Source organism: Strix uralensis, chromosome 22 (genome assembly GCF_047716275.1).
Source record: "Strix uralensis isolate ZFMK-TIS-50842 chromosome 22, bStrUra1, whole genome shotgun sequence".
Taxonomy (NCBI): domain Eukaryota; kingdom Metazoa; phylum Chordata; class Aves; order Strigiformes; family Strigidae; genus Strix; species Strix uralensis.
The window spans coordinates 8,410,043-8,425,983 of NC_133993.1; the positions used below are offsets into that span (position 1 = coordinate 8,410,043).

General features: G+C 42.2%; 1 protein-coding gene across 4 annotated transcripts in view; it reads left to right on the forward strand.

The window, feature by feature from the left end:
• The window catches only part of KANSL1 (KAT8 regulatory NSL complex subunit 1), a 101,495-nt gene that overhangs the window by 30,856 nt on the left and 54,698 nt on the right, over positions 1 to 15,941 (forward strand). The window lies entirely within an intron of this gene.

Genomic DNA, 15,941 nt, shown 5'->3' on the forward strand with positions numbered 1-15,941 from the left:
CCACTTTTCCTAATTCAAGGCGGATTAAATTGATACAGATTAATTTTCAGGTATTTTTCATCCTAAAATACATGTCTGAGTGTCATCTAATGACTTCTCCAGGGTTTGTTGTTCACATATTGGTCAAAGCCTTACCGTTTTAAATAAAATAAATCTGTTTGAGTAGTAGCCAGCCACTTAAAGAAAATTCTTCAGTGTGATGATTCATATTGTGCCTGAAGACAGCTTTCCATATTCAGCCCTCGCTCACTCCCCCCTACCATCCCCCTCTCCCTGCCTCTGGAAATGGGCAAGAAGCCCAAAACAACTTAACTCTTAGTTATTTAAACCTATTTTTAAGAAGTGATACGTGTAGAAAAATCTTACCTGAAGGCTTTGATTGACACTGTCTTGTGTATTAGATCTTAAACTGGCTTATGAAGTGTGTAACTTTGCTGGTTGAGGTTTTTTTGGCTGCTTTTTTTATGAACATGAACTGTTGTTTGAATTCTTACTAACAGGCTGAAATTACATCTGTCTCCAGTTACAGAGGTTCTGTACTTGTTCACTCTTTTGTGTGAATCTTTGACTTGTCAAGTGTGCCCTAGTGCCCCTCCTCTCACTCCTGCATTAGCTCTCCTCTTGTATTAATGTTCAGGCCTTTTTAATATAAGGAGTTCTAGTTATTTTTGCAGCTAATTCTCCTGTGTGCTGGCTGTTCAAGTAGCGTTTATTTTCAAAATAGTATCCTCTGTAGGGAGGAAGCTTTCGTAACCCATCCTAGTTGTCATGGCACAGCTCTGCCTTTTTTCCCCCCCTTTGCTTGCTGTTACCAGGCGTGCTTTGGTTATGTTAAACTCATGAAACCAAATGCCTCTTCAGGCTGGGTACAGGTAAGCTCTAATCAGATTAGCTGCGCTGCAAATTGAGTTGCTTATTTTACCTATGTTTTCCTGTGCCTGAGCGAGTGATTTTGCGTGCTAGGTCAAGGCACTCTTCTATGATAAAGGAAAAGCGACTTGATTAAGCATTTTGGTGGCTTTATGAAGAACTAGTTAAAATTATCAGCTGTGTTTACTTGAATTCTGTATGTGCGTATGAATTTTTTCCCTGTGTGTATGTGAATTTCTTTCTCTCTCTCCCATGGGCGGTAGTTACATGTTAATATTCAAGTTACATGTTACATTCAAGTGATTGGTAATTTCTGCAGCAGAGCTTCTTCTGGACCAGGGCTTGCCCATGACTCGGGTTGGTGGCGGGGTGCACAGGAGCTCGAGTTGTTTGCACCCACTTTCCTCTTTGTTCCTTCCTTTTTCCATCCTTCTCACAACTTAAAAAGATGGTATCTGAAAACTTCCTGGAGCTCAGTGATGTATCTCCTAGACAGGATAAGATGCATAGAAAATTTTGTGGGTTTTCTTTTTTTTTTCATTGTTGTCATGTCTCTGAACACTTTGGTCGTAAATTCCCAGAAGCTTTTAGTTGTGATGCTTGGAGCAAACAATGACTGCGAGACTTCGGGGAGGTAACCTCCACAGCCTCTCATAGAGTAACGAAGTGGTCCCCGCTAATGAGAGTCCGTTGCTGTAGCTGAGTGTTACTGGGTGAATCTGCCATAGGAATCCTCCCTTTTCTGTTTTGCTCTGATGTTGCGACATTCCTCAGAATTGCTTTCATCTAGTTCTTGTCTGCTTGTTAACAACCATCTGCATCCAGAGCACTTGGATACTTTAAATGTTTGCCTTATATAATTGAAACTTTTCCCCCCCCTCCTTTTGGAGCTTTCTAGTAGGATTTTTTTTTTTTTCCTCTCTGATGTAGGTGTTTGAATTTCTCAACTAGTCAAACTAGTACATAAAGTAATCTTCCTGTTCTGGGTCTTGCTGTAGTAGTCTTACTGGAAAAATATTTGTTTTCACTTAAATTTATTAGGCCTGGGATAAAACTGTGTAATCTTCCTTCCAGTTTGAGAGATTGAAAACAAAATTTCCAAGAATACATACCTGGTGAAGCCTTTTCTCCCAAATTTTATTTTATTTTATTTTCTCTGGTCCTACAGAGATTGACTGGAGTTTTAAAGTGAGTTGGATGCTTATTGCCCAGCGGTTGGGAATTTGTTCAGATGAGAAATACTGGGAGGTGTGTGCACCTGTCCTTGCTGCCCTTGAGAACTGCTGACCTGGTACAAATGGGAGTATTAATTGAAGTAATGGAGCTCTCCCGTTTTTCACTTCATTTCTGAGAGTAACTTGTCCAAAAGCATCTTGCTTTATTTGTTTAGCTGATGCTTGGTGAGATGAAGAAGGTTCTGAGAATTTGTGATTAGCTTACGCTAATTGAGAATAGCTTACGCTATTGTCTCTTACAATGCAGTGGAGCAAATAGGAAGCACCCCTACTCCTCCTCCTCTCTGCTGCGGAGAACAGAAGCTGCTGACTTCCTCAAGGATTAATCATCTCCGTCATACCTCTGATCAGTTTTTGACACACATTAGGGCACAGGACTGAACAGAAAAGTGTCGTGTCTCTCTCTTCACATAAATGTCTTGGAAAATGTAAAAATACATCCAAAAATCTCAGATACACCTTTTTTTTAAATAATTGTAATTGCCTGTTAGCTTAGTGCTGGCTAGTATCACTTTTAAAGTCCTGGCATTTATTGCAAGAGATTTTACGATCATTTCAGAGGGACATTTTCCCTTTGTACCAAGGTCTGTCTCTTTTTTAGGTTAAAACATCCCATCCTCTCTAGTACTTCTGAACTTCCTTGTACTTTGAGCGAGATGACAGTACCGAAGTACAATGGCTGCGTTATGGTTCTGGTTCTTACCGCAGCTCGTTCCAGTTTGTCGGTTTTGTTCCAAAGTGGGAATCCTCTGGGTCTGGGGAAGTGAAAATGCGTAATAGTTGGCTGTTCAGCCCGCTTGGCCCTTTGGACCCTTTGAGGCTATGTAGTAATCGACTTGCAGTGATGGCTCTTTGTTTCTGATACAATTACTTTTGTGTTGGCTTTTGTTGTGAAATGCTTGGCTTCAAAGTTTTTGAATGCATTTGAGAATGTACCATGTGTTTTATGCTTTCTTCTGACATGTGCAAATAACGTTGACATGAGTCAGAAGAAGAGTGTTGTCCAACAGTGGCAAAGTCTCAGGTTCAGCCCAGTATAACTTGCTGTGATGGTGAATGATCCCGTTCATAGCGTGATCATGCATCAGACCTTGGGGTGTTGAATCTGCTGTCAGCCGGACAACATTGTTTGCAGCAGAGTTTAGAAATCTCAATAGATTGAGAATCTGTATTCTGTTCTTTGCTTTGTGTGAACCTCTTAAAATTTTATCAAGGTCTGGAAGATGACGTAGAACTACAAACTATTTTCATTTGCTGCCTTTGCTCATGGATTGCTTGACTGAAAGTTGTCACAGTTCTCTTTTTTTGGCTCTTGTCCTGGCTTCTAGACATGTGAATGTGACATGCTTTGCTTTTGCTTGTAAATAAAAAACAAAATTTAAAAAAATCTAGTATTCACTTTTATAGAAAAGCGTAACTCCTGGAAAGTAGAGACTGCAAGGTAAGTAATGCTCCATTCACTCCCACTCCCTCTCCCCCAAAAGAGTAAGAAAACCCTCCTGAAGTAAACACATCTTGGATAAAAATCTCCTGATGAGATTGATCTCATTATTTTTTTGAGAAACTGAGGAGGGTTGGGGTAATGATGGAAGCTCTGCCTCTTGTATGAGATGTTTCAATGCTGCCAATCAAAACATCTTCTAAAAATATCCCATCTTCTAGAAGAATCTATTCTTGCAAATTGGAGCCCGATATTAAATAACATACTGTTGATTGCGAAGGATCCAATTTAAAGAAACAGACCGATATTCATCTCTCTTTTCTCCCTTTCCAACTCTTTATGAAATTGCTGGATATTTGTTGCAGACTTCGCACCGGATGCAAATAAAATTACTCTGAGCATGAGATCCTTCCAGAAATGTGGTATTTGAACTGCAGGGGAGTTTGCTGAGAAGGTGGAAACTGGCTTGCTTTCCTCTACAGACACTTTTTTCTGTCGCATGCCTGGTGTCTTGGCATGAAGTAAACATTATCTAGTCCTTTTGAAAAGTCCTGAAGTAGAGAGTGTGTCTTGGCTGAACCTGATTGAAAGGGCTGGGGAAAAATCTATCCAAGAAAAATAAACTTCTGGTGGAGCAGCCAACAGCGTGTGGGACATGAACCACTTTCAGAGGGATGGTACAAATAGAGCGTTTTGATTTGGCTCTGGGAAATTACAGGTGAAATGGGATGATAATGACCCTTTTTGTTACTGATACAGTTAAGATATAACTACCTCTTTTAGCATAAAATAATTCCGTTCTTGCTGTTTTCTCACCAGCTTTTGTTCCTGTGGCATCTCTTTCCACATTGTACCCTGTATTTTCTAATTTTCTGTAAATCTTACAGAAGAGCATCTCCCTTTCCTCCTGCTCTGTAGGGCGCAGAGCCGGGTATCTGCGAGTCTGGTGATGGGGCTCATCGCTCACGTTGCGATACAGGCACCTGCCCACGAGGGACTGCATCGCCCAGATCTGTCAGGGAGATGAAACTCACGGAGCTGCTGGCGTTGGGTTCCAGAGGCTGTAAAAACTTGTTGGGGTTATTAGTTCGCAGAGGTACAGTTCATAGGGCTGTGTTTGTTTAGGGAGGGAGAAGAGCTGAAAAACATGTCTGCGGTGACAAGGGGACACTTCCCTGCGCTGTCGTCTGTCCTCTCCCCAGGTGGTGTGGTGTTGGGGTCGGCTTTTCGAGTTTGTCTGTGGTTGCCTCTTCTCCCCATCCAGCCCTTTGCTCCCAGTGTTGTGATTTAGAAACTCCCCTGTTTGCATTAACAACAGGGAGTAGTCGCGTAGCAGTGGCAAACCTGCCACGTCTGCTTGATACAAACCCGCATTGTCCTTGACAAGGAAAGAGCCTTCCAGTAATTCACCTTGCCAGCAAGAAAGAGGTTGGTGTTTTTTTTTTTTTTTTAAGAGCAGCTGAGTTGTTTGAAATCAATGCAATGTTTAGTGACACCAAAGGAGAATACACTTTTGTGGTTAGGAAATGCTGCTTAACTGCTCAAGACGGCAGTTTATTCTTTCAGTCTATGGAATTTCAGTCTATGTGAAAACCAGAAATGTGGCTGTGAACTCATTATTTTGATTTCTTGCTCACTGCCTCAACATAGTAGAAAGCATCTTGCACTTGCAGAATGAAATGATGAATCTTTCTGTATCTAAATGAGATTAAATTAATACTGCATTCTGTATAGCTTTTTTATAAAGGATCAGAAGCATTCTGCTCTTTTGCAGGATTGTGTTAATCATTAGCAACTTAACGAGTGGCCACATAAAGATGTTTTAAACTGGCCAACGAAAAGCTGAGACATGCTGAAGGATAATTCAGGTAGCACTGGGATCAGAAACAGGCTGCAGAAACCCTGAGTCACAGAAATAAAAGTGATTGCCAGTACGTTTACCAAACAGTAGCTGAATCTGACTGTTCTGAAGTAAAAATGGTCTTGTTTTCTCTTTCACGTGCTGACGTACAAACGTTTTTTAGCTGTTTGTGTTTTTTAAACTATAGGGAATTGTGAATGACTTGTATGAGTTTATAGTGAATTGTGAAAGCCTTGAAAGATGTCTAAGCATTTTGGAGTGTGTGTGTGTGTGTACACAATGTGTGTGTGGTATGCAAGAAACTTTTTTAAAAGAGGTCTCAATGTTTACATATATCCCAGCAGTTTGCTTTTGAGGCCCTTGCTCTGATCTCCTTTGTTACAGATACGGTTAAGTTCGTTGGCTGTGAGGAGGAAATCTGAAGTCTCTTTTTTGATGTAATCAGAATATAATTTTATTAAAGCAGGTTTTAGGAAGAGCAGGAAGCGAGGTATAGGTTAACAGGTAAAAAGCACACGTGTTCTGAGAATTTGAGTATGAAATCTTGATGTGCGTGACAAGTTGCTCATAGCACAGTCAAGTCGCCAAAAATGCCACCTGCTTTATTTCTTCAAATCCAAAACTCAGTCTTGCTCTTTCTCTACATGTCGATAATTTTATTGCACAGAGGGAGTTAGGCTGGACTGAATGACTCTGTTCCTGTAGCCACTTTTGAGTGCTTTCAAAGAAAGTATAAAAACTAAGTAGGAGGATCTGCTCTTTGGGGTAGGTTTCACTCATGTTGGTTAGAGGCTGTTTTAAATTTTAAAATATGAGGTTTAACATCTCTTCTAAAACTTATTGTTAACTTCATGTGGGTAATGGTATGCAAAATACTTAAACATGGCTAAATTCTTGGTTGTTTGGTAGCCTGCTAGAGGAGAGTTCAGTAGTCTTTGACATTTTGGGTGTTCCTTATTTGTAACTTGCACTTTTCAGAAATGCATTGAGGTTTCTCTTGATTATCACTTCACCATCACTTGTCTGATAAGCGCTGCCATCAGAACTAGCAGCGTATAAAACACACACCCCTGCTGCAGCTCTTTCTGCCTTGGCATCTCAGCCGAGCCACCTCTAATCTTGCTGTTAGAAGTTGAAGGCAGACCTGTTAACCTCCCCACCCCCAAAACAAAACCCAACCTCAGAACGGAGTTTACCCAAAACTTGCTTAGCCAGTGGAGCATCTGGTCCTGGGTGAATTTGTTTTTTAACATTTTGCACACAAGCTTGAAGACGACTGACTTTGTCCAGGAGATGCTCAGGACTTCGCAGTCTCTACGTAAAGTTGCTGATGGAATGGTATTTCGTGCTGCCCAGAAAACCTGTTAATAGTTGCATATGGTTTTTAACATGAGTGTCTCTTAGAGTGAAACAGCTCTATGTTCAGTGTGTGTGGGGATAGAGGCTATTTGATTGTTAGGCAAATTTGTGAGAAAGCTGAAGGTGGAATCAACAAAGACATTTTTTTAATTCTGTTACTGTTGGACTTGTCCTTTGAAGTCCTACAGCATTTGAATATTGAACCTTGTTGCTCCAAATGTCAGCTTGTTGCTGTGCTTTTGGGGACAAGCTTCTGCAGCAGGTAATAGAGCATTCAGTCTGGCTTTTACACTGCTAGTATTTTAATCTTAATTCTATAACTTGCTATGGCAGAAGCATAGAGCTGTTACATAAGTAGCTTTTAAAGATGGGGCTTGTCAATAAGAAGAAAACGACCTGTAAGCTTGGCTTAGTAAGCCTTCACATGGAATTAGGGGGTTGCAAATAAATTTGTTCTTAATAAACTAAACTGAGTGCAGTTCCCAGTTTGTCTAGGACTTTGTTTATAAGATAGAATAGACTTCTTGCACCTTTTTTTTGTAAGTTCTGGTTGTATATCAAAGGATATAAATCATGAGTTCTTTGCTGCCTTATGAAGGTCAAAGTCTGGATCCGGTGTATCAGTCTGGACTGGTGACTTGGAAGAGGAAAGCTGTTCTCAAAATCAGTAACTACTGCTTTTTAGCTCCCTTACACTTCCCCCTGCACCTTTCTTCCTCTCCAGACTGGAGACTATGAAGGTCTGTGGTGTTGCACTTTTAAATAGAAGAGGGTATATTGCCTGTATGCCTTCTGGGTCTCAAGTTGCAGCTGTAACAAGCATGCCTATTGCTCGAGCTCTTCAAGGATGAGGCTTTTGCAGTCAGTTACTAGGAATAGTTGGCATAGTCTACGTGCAGGGATTTCTTTTTGAAGTAAAATAAGTATAGATAGTTCTTGACCAAAGCCCAGGTGGGCTTTGCAGCATTTTATTTCCTTTGAGAAATAAGGGGAAAGTGCTACTCTGGGAGGTGGGCTTTATCTATGAAATGTGGCTAAACATCCTCCTGTGACTCTTCCCCATGAACATGAAACATCTATGCTCTCTGTATAACTATTTACATCAAGTTGAGAAAGAGCAGGCAACTATTTGGATCAAAAAGAAGTGAGCATGGTAGCATCTGGAGCCTCGATCGTGGTGTTGTCCTCTTCCCTTGGCCTCGTGAAACTCTGAGGTTTGTTGGGCCACGGTGGCCACCTCTGCTGTACTCAGTGTGAGCTTTTCTAGTCTTAACAGGTGTCTCCCTGAAAATACGTGCCAGTATTTTCTGTCTGCTGGTGAAGAACAGTATTCCTTTGTTGCTGTTTGGAGAGAGAAGGGAAGCCAGCCAAGTTGGGTGCTGCTTCATGGCAGAACATATCTCATTGCTTTGAAGTTGTATCCTTTCTAAAATAAGATCACCTAGCTCTGAAATTCTTTATTGCAGTCACTGAAATATGTTCCAGTTAGTAACACATTCTTCTACTAAAATTCTGTCAATTTTCTAATCCTTTTGCTGTTACTGCTCTTATGTTCGGGAGAGAACTAGTTCTTTTGCATCCTTTTGGGAGATGTATAAGAAACCCAAAAATTCATCTAGTCAGTCCTCTTCTTGTTCTCAGTTGTCGTCTCTCCCAAATAGCTGTGCTCTAACTTCAGGCAAAAAGATAGTTAAAGACTGGACATCTCTTTGATTCCTAGGAGACCAAAGGAAAGATCTTGATGCAGAGAAATGTTGCCTGTCGAAATCAGAGTTAATAAAACCATTGCATAGGTGGTATTTTTGAGAGGGCGTTCAGATGAGGTTGATGATTTACCCATTCCTTTGCCTGGGAATCTCTGAATCTCGGTGCAGCTGGTGGTTGAGAAAGACCAGGGTGTTCTGCATGTGGGAGTTTGTGGGAGGAGGGTGTCAGTGGCAGTCGAGTGGTTTTACGAAGTTTTTTGTTAGAGGTCCTGGGAAAGAGAATTCTAGGAAGGTGTAACAAAACATTGTCTCCCTTTATAGCAGTTGAGTTTCCACGTGGGGGTTTGTGCATGTGTATCCTCTCCATCTCCCTTTTTTGGAAAGGATCTTACTGTGGAGTTTGGAAGTATGTGGTGTGTTGGGCTGCTGGAGTTCAACAGCAATTAATGTAGTTTAATAAACCCCTCCTCGAGACCCAAACCTTCGAAGAATTCCCAGCACAGATAAGCTCCTTTCACTCGATGCTACAGTCCTCCTCTGCGTCTCACTCAGGTCTAACTTTCCTCCTCCTGAAGGCTAAGGAACGGCACCTTGGGGAAAGATACCAAAGACTCACGGTGCTTGAGCCGAACACCGTTCTGGTGTCAAACCCCATATAGCAGAGTACACGGGATTCCCTTTGTTTGCACTCTGATTTGCTCTCTTGCCGTCCATGTTCTCAGGCTGCTTGGTCATTGAAACCACCTTGGTACACTTATGAAATTCTTGTCAGGTTTTAGCTTGTTTTTTGAGTGTCCTTCCTTTGCACTAGTGGTAGCTTTCTCGTGTGTTGTAGAATAGCACAGCTGAGTGTACCAAAAGACACTTCTTTGAGCCTATGTTGGAAATAAAAGCCTTTGGAAGAGAGAGGGGGATTAATATGCTGTTTGATCAGATGTTGGCTTCCTTCCTGACCTCGGGGCTGGGACCCTTCGGAGCCCTATTGCATAAGAACAACAGAGCAGGGAAGATTTAAACCAGCAGCGAGCCCGTCCCGGTGCTGCTCTGATCCTCTGGTGGTCGCGCTGCACGGCGAACTTCAAATAGCTGGTGCTTGTTTCTGAGAATGTCATGAACTCCGTGGTTTGTGTTCTTGTAGGAAAACCTCTTGAGTGAGTCTTAAATCATGTGTATATGGCTAATTTAAAACACCCCTTAAACTTGTAGCGTATCCTTTCAGTGTGTAAGAGCGTGCTCATGCATACAGCGTGAATTTGTCTTCTGCAGGAAGCACTAAGCACGTGATTTGGATGCTGCCATTGGGAGGATGATTTCTTAGGGCTGAAAGTGCTTGTGATCATTCTTGAAATAAATTGTTTTTATTTCCTGCTTGTGTCTTGCCAAATATCCTAAAGCTATATGTTCACCTTCTTTCCCCAGCAATATTGGGAGCTGTTGGGTAGAGCCAGTCCCCTGCTTCTGTTCCAGTTACTCTGAAAGCAAAGAAGAAAAGCTTTAATGGGTACTTCTTAATTTCCTGATTTGACAGTTGAGAATCCATATGGGAGAGAGACTTCACGATATCTGCAGTCTTATTGTGTGGGGAGGATTTTTACTTCCCCTCTTAAACACCAAAGAGTCTGTGGTGAAGCTGTTTTGTAGAGAATTATTCTTAAATGGCATCATGAGCACTTGTGCTCAGACCGTTAGGGCTGTCTTGCATAGTGAGGTGTATGTGAGAATGTATAAAAGCTTTAGGTGTTTTACTAGTACACACCCTTTCCTCCTTTTCAGGAAAATTAGTGTTAATATCTTAGTAACTCTTGCAGCTATGGTTTATGGCCTCAGCAACTGCCTATTTTTGTTGTGATTGCAAATACTTGAAGATCTTCTTGTTCTCATTAGGTTAAGGATGGCTCCCTCTGTCAATAGTAAAGGCTTGTGTCATGCACTTGGGATTCAAACATGTGAAACACTTGTGAGATAAATAGGAATCTAAGTTGCAGCCTGCCAGCTGCTCGGTAGTGGCTGTGCATGTTTGTGCCCTGTTGCATTTTTTATGGAGGGATAAGGGCTTTATGTTGCTTTAGGCTGGGAGACTGCAAGAGGCAGGTACTGTGCGTCACGTAATGCGAGTCATACTCTGCCTTGCTTAATCTATGCTGAGTTGCTCAAGGGTATGAGCTCCCCTACTCCTCTGAGCAGTCGAGCAACTCTGGCCTGAGAGTGAAATTTCAGAGGCTGAAAGTTGGCATGGGGATGTGCAGATATTGTTGTTTTCTGATGTTAAATATAATCCTTCTCTTGAACAGATTAATACGTAAAACCATTGGGCAATTGCACAGAGCAGCCTCTTGTCCTCCTGGCACAGATAAATCCTAATGGTGGATTTCAACCTCTCCTACTCTGAGAAAACTTCTCAGCTTCTGCTCTAGAGACGCTGCTGCTGTTTCGGTGCCTGCGATGCACCCTTCGCACTGCTTGCATGGCCCTGGCAAGGGCTGAATCTGCTCCGAGCTCCCTTGCTGGGCACTGTCTGGCGATTTAGTTTATTTGAGAACTGGGAGTATGTTAAAAAGGTTCTGCAACCAGCAAAACGCTTGTCACATAAAAATTGGGCTTGTATTTTTTGTCACGGTATTTTAAGTTGAAACTTAAGGGACTATTATTTTAGCTATAAGCTCCAGCAGAGCTAGTGTATCTCTTTGCATTATATATATATATATCCCATACATATTACAAATAGCTGAGAAGACTATAGGAAAAGTAGAGCATGGGAGAGGTGATTGATTAATGTCCCTCCCTGGGACATTCCAAGTTCTGTACTTGGAACAAGTAGTTAAATTAAGGCAGACTCTAGTGGATGGCATTCAGTAAGAAGTTTCCTCTTTAAGGTCACATTTTTCTCTTTGGCTTTTTTCTTGACTAGTGTTTGAAATGTGTTCCAGGATTTGTTTGTCTCGTTTAGCATGTCACCCTTGTGTTCATGCTCTGACCGTTGTACTCTTAGACCAAGGTTAGTTCTGGATTTGATCATATCGTATGTTATTGGGAGAGCTGTAGGTGCCAGGCATGTTGCAGGGTGTGTTTAGCTTGTCACGGCGGAGGATCCCAGCACTCCAGCTGGACCTGCTCGGACTTACCTGGCTGGTCTCCTGCTCCCCACGCTGGCACAGCCGCTCAGACGCTGCTCACCTGCAGTCCCAGCCTCTCGCTGAGGGCTGAGGCCTCCAGCAGTGAAATTTGGAGTCCAGCTCATCCCAGACTGGCTGCCTTGCTTCTCCAGCTGGTCATCATTAGTCAGCAAACTTTTTTTTTTTTCCGTGCTCCCTTCTCTGCAGCGAGTTGGTCTGAACTGTGCTGCTCGCAGCGGGAATTTTCCCAGCAAGGCTGTGGTTGCAGTTAAGGCTCGGCTCTGCCCTGCTGTGTCTGATAAGGACAGAGCAGACGGAGAGGGGCCCTCCATGGTGGGACAAAGTGATTGCCATGCTGCACCTTTTGCTAGACGTTACTTTCCTACTTTTTATATTAAGGAAAAAAAAAGGGGGGGGGGAACGGGACAGAACTCCCCTCCTATAAAGCAGCAAAACTACCAATTCTTTTTACCCCTGAAGCTTGCAGTCCCCTCCTACGCTCTTGCATTCGTGTCAGAAGCAACCTGTTTGTTCCAACTGACGAGTACATCCCTCCTGATATTTTCTGTCTTCTCTATCAGCACCCTGGGATAGTATTGTTTGTTTACTCAAATTGCACAGGAAAACAAGAGTGGCCAGGTGTAACTGCCTGAGCGGCCTCAGCCCAGCGTCTCGGACTGCCAGGCACTAGGAGCAGCAGTCCAGTATCTTCAGACTTACAAATCCCAGTAACGAGGACAATATTCACAACTCTGGCCAGGCTGTTTTTCATTAAGAGTAAGAAAAATGTGAAATCCTAGGAATTTTGTAAAAGCTTTTGATATGTGAGTTTACAATGATATACTACAAGATCTGGAGGAAAATAAACTTTTGATTAAAGAATAAACTCTGGTCCAAAAACTCCCTGCACAATACTTGGAGGCTTTTTCAGGTACAGTGAGTGAGACCTGGGCTTGGGTATTCTGTTGAAGAAAGCTGTCTTGCTGTGCCTTTCCATCAGGCTGCCATGCTTTTTGTCTAAGCTTGTAAGCTTCTTTGATTGCTTCTTGCCTGAACGTTGTTTTGGAATTTACTATGCATAAATATTTATATAAATACTTAATATTTATATGTAATATTTTGGTTAAACCTTTTAGAGCTCTTCAGTAAAACTTCTCATGGAAGGGGTGCGCTGTCTCACTGTGGAGGTCAGCAAAACTTTATGGGCCATAAAGTTGAGACTTTTCAAGCTCTGTGGGTATCCTGTGACTCAAGTCAAGCTGCTTTTTTGCTGGTTTCAAGGATAATCTGCCATGCAGGAGTGTGTTTTGATATTATTTCATTTAGTTTTAGGAACTTGGCTGTGTGGATTTCTGTACCATGTCTACAAAAAGCAGACATTCGTGTAGCTGTGTACTGACAAGCAGAAAGACAAATTCAGAATGATCTGCTCTGGAAGGGATCCAAACGTTTTAATTTGTGTGTATGTAATTCTAGTATCTCTACTAGAGCCAAGTCTGCTCTCCTTAGACTTGATGATAATGCTTAGCACATGTAGTGTTTTCATCTTGAAAGCACTACACAAACATTAACTAACCTAGCAGTTAAGCTTTAAACTTTCTTTTAGCTAACATTGGCTTCGGTTTGAGAGCAGGCTGCTCTCTGTGCAGGCTCTATAGCGTTATATACATCGACTGGGAGCACATCCCAGGATGGGCTGGCAAAGGGTGCTAAAAATAGCTGCTCATGGTTCCTCTGGGTAGTGGAAGAAAACTCAAATCACTTTTGAATATGAATCGCTTTACTGATCTGACCAGAAACCCAGTGACCACATCGCAGCTACCACTTTGAGCGGAGCACCGAATTGATTCTTCTGGTGAAAGTCTTTAAATTTTCATGTAGGTAGTAATTGGGACGATGCAACTGATGTCATTTCTAGTAAAATGACGAGGCAGCAGTGAGCTCTTGCTTCCACTCACTCTGCTCGGGGACTGGATCTGACTACTTTTCTGGCATAATACCATGTTCCAGAAACTGTGATGCTGTCCTACCTTCAGGTGTTGCCATACCACTGGTAATTACTTAATCAGCCAAAGAGCTGAATTTGGTAAGCAAACTAGTTGAAGTAAACACAAATAACCCTGCAGGTACTTCTGTCGGGATCTCTGGAGGCCACACCGCTATTTTGTGCATGGGGGAATTTGATAGTTTCGAGATGCTTTCATTCCCAGGGACAAGAGGACACGTTACAGGGTGTTAAGTCCTTGAAAACCATTCCTGGCTTGCTCGGCATTGCGGTGAAGTTTTAAAAACCTTTATCTTTGTGCTTTTGCTGGTGGGTTATTGTTGCTTCCTTTAGTTCACTTAGCAGAACAGGTGGCCTTATTCTTCGGTGTCTTGGCAGATTTCCTCTTAAGCCTTATTTTAGAGAGTTGAAAGAGGAAGAGGGCATAGGGTGCTTTTTGAAGCTGTATTCACTGAAGACTGCATTCCCACCAGCGTTATGAAGTCTAGAATAGTTACTCCAGGATTCTTTGCTGGTTTGAAGCAAATTACCGTTTCCTGATCTTGAAGTGGGGGATGTTGTCCTATAAAAGAAGAATATAACCAGGAGAAGCATTGAAACATGGAGAGTAGGATCACAGGTTTTATTCACTGCCCCAGGATTTACCCACTTTGTCTCAAGACATGCACAGGTTTTGCAGAAGCTTGTGAAGGCTTGGAAAGATGAAAATAAACATGGTCAGCACTCTTCATCTTTGAATAGTAGGTGGTTGAACAGAATTGCTGCATAATGAATTTCGACATTCATTAACCCCCTCCTTCCCCCCACCTCTGTCCCACTTTCTGTACCTTTGAGTAAAGCCTGACCCAAAGTGGTGAGCAGATGCTGCAATTAGAGAATGCTTTTTCTGTTCTTCCATAGATTTTCTGTAATAACAGTTAAAAATGGGCGCAGCCTGTTCTTTTCCTGCTATATGAAATCAATAACAAGTCTTAATTTTTCTTTTTTAAAAAATGTTATTACTAAATGTATTTTAAAAGACTATTGGTTTTGTCAACAGTCTGAGCAGCAGAAAGAGACACATGCTTGCGATAGGTTGTTCTTCTGTGTGTGCTTGAGGAAAAACAACACTGATTTTTTTGTAGGAAGAGTGCAGCAGAGTCAGGCTGTGTCACCTGTGTCACACCATGTCTCTGTTTCCATTAACTGCAGGACAATCTGAGTAATCAGATTCTCCAGTGAATTGGAGCTGGGACACTTTCGGTGGTTTGCTCTGTTCTTGGTACATGATTCATGTAGTTTTGACTGGGACTTTGGGAGGATGACTACAGCTGTGGTGAAGCACTGGGATTGCTGACTAGGAGTAACTCCAAGATGCTTGTTCCAAGTCTGTTCCACCTCCCTGTTTTCTAATTACGTATTTGAATTTCCCCCTGCTCAGCTCACCTGTAATAAATCAGACACCCACAGGTTACATGACCCTGGTCTCTGTCTCTTCTGATAAAGGTCTTCAAATGATGTTTCCAGTAAGATTTTTAGCTGCTGGAGGATTGCTTTGAAGGACCTAGCTCTATTTGAACTCAGTCGTATTTCAAGTCTAACTCAGCTCAGATATTTTAGGATGTCCCATGCCCGTGGCAGTAGGACTGTAACCCCAACATGCAGCTTAGAGACCTGCTTGAAGCTGTCCTGGTAAAACATTCACCAACATGCTATAAATAACTAGTGACTTCCCAAACATAATTAGTTTCTTTATTGTCCTTTTAATAATGTGTGAAGCAGGTGTAAGCTCCACCCAGATCACATCCTTCCAGCAGGATTTCCAGCTTAGAGAGGTAGGTGCACCTTCTGACTGTGCCTGTGCATCTCTTGCTTAAAGGGTAGGTATTTGGTAGCAAACCTTCCTTGCTGCCAGGTGTGTGGATGATGGTGGATGCAGGGCTGAGCTGTGCTCTCAGACTGATTTCCCAAACTTCTGCCCTCCACTAGCCACTGAAAATGGATGATGGAGTAGGGATTGAGGCGACTAGTGAATCTGTGTAAGGAATGGAGCCTTGTCTGCCAGTTTTCTTCATTTGAGGCTTTCTTTGAAGAAGGTGGCGTGCATCGAGTCTGACATCAGTGCTTTCTGCTGGATCCTTGCCATCTTTGGTAACTTTTATTTTCTATATATGCATTTAGGCAACCTGTGGTAACAGAAATTTGCTGTTCTTGATCCTCGTCCAGCCATCTTTTAAAGTCTCATTTCGTTGATATGCACAACAGTGACTTGAGGGCATCTCAACACTTTCTGCACCTTTTGGGGGAGAATTTAATGGAAGCTAGAATGAAATCCTTGGATTAAAGCCTCCACGATGGAGCTGATTGCATAA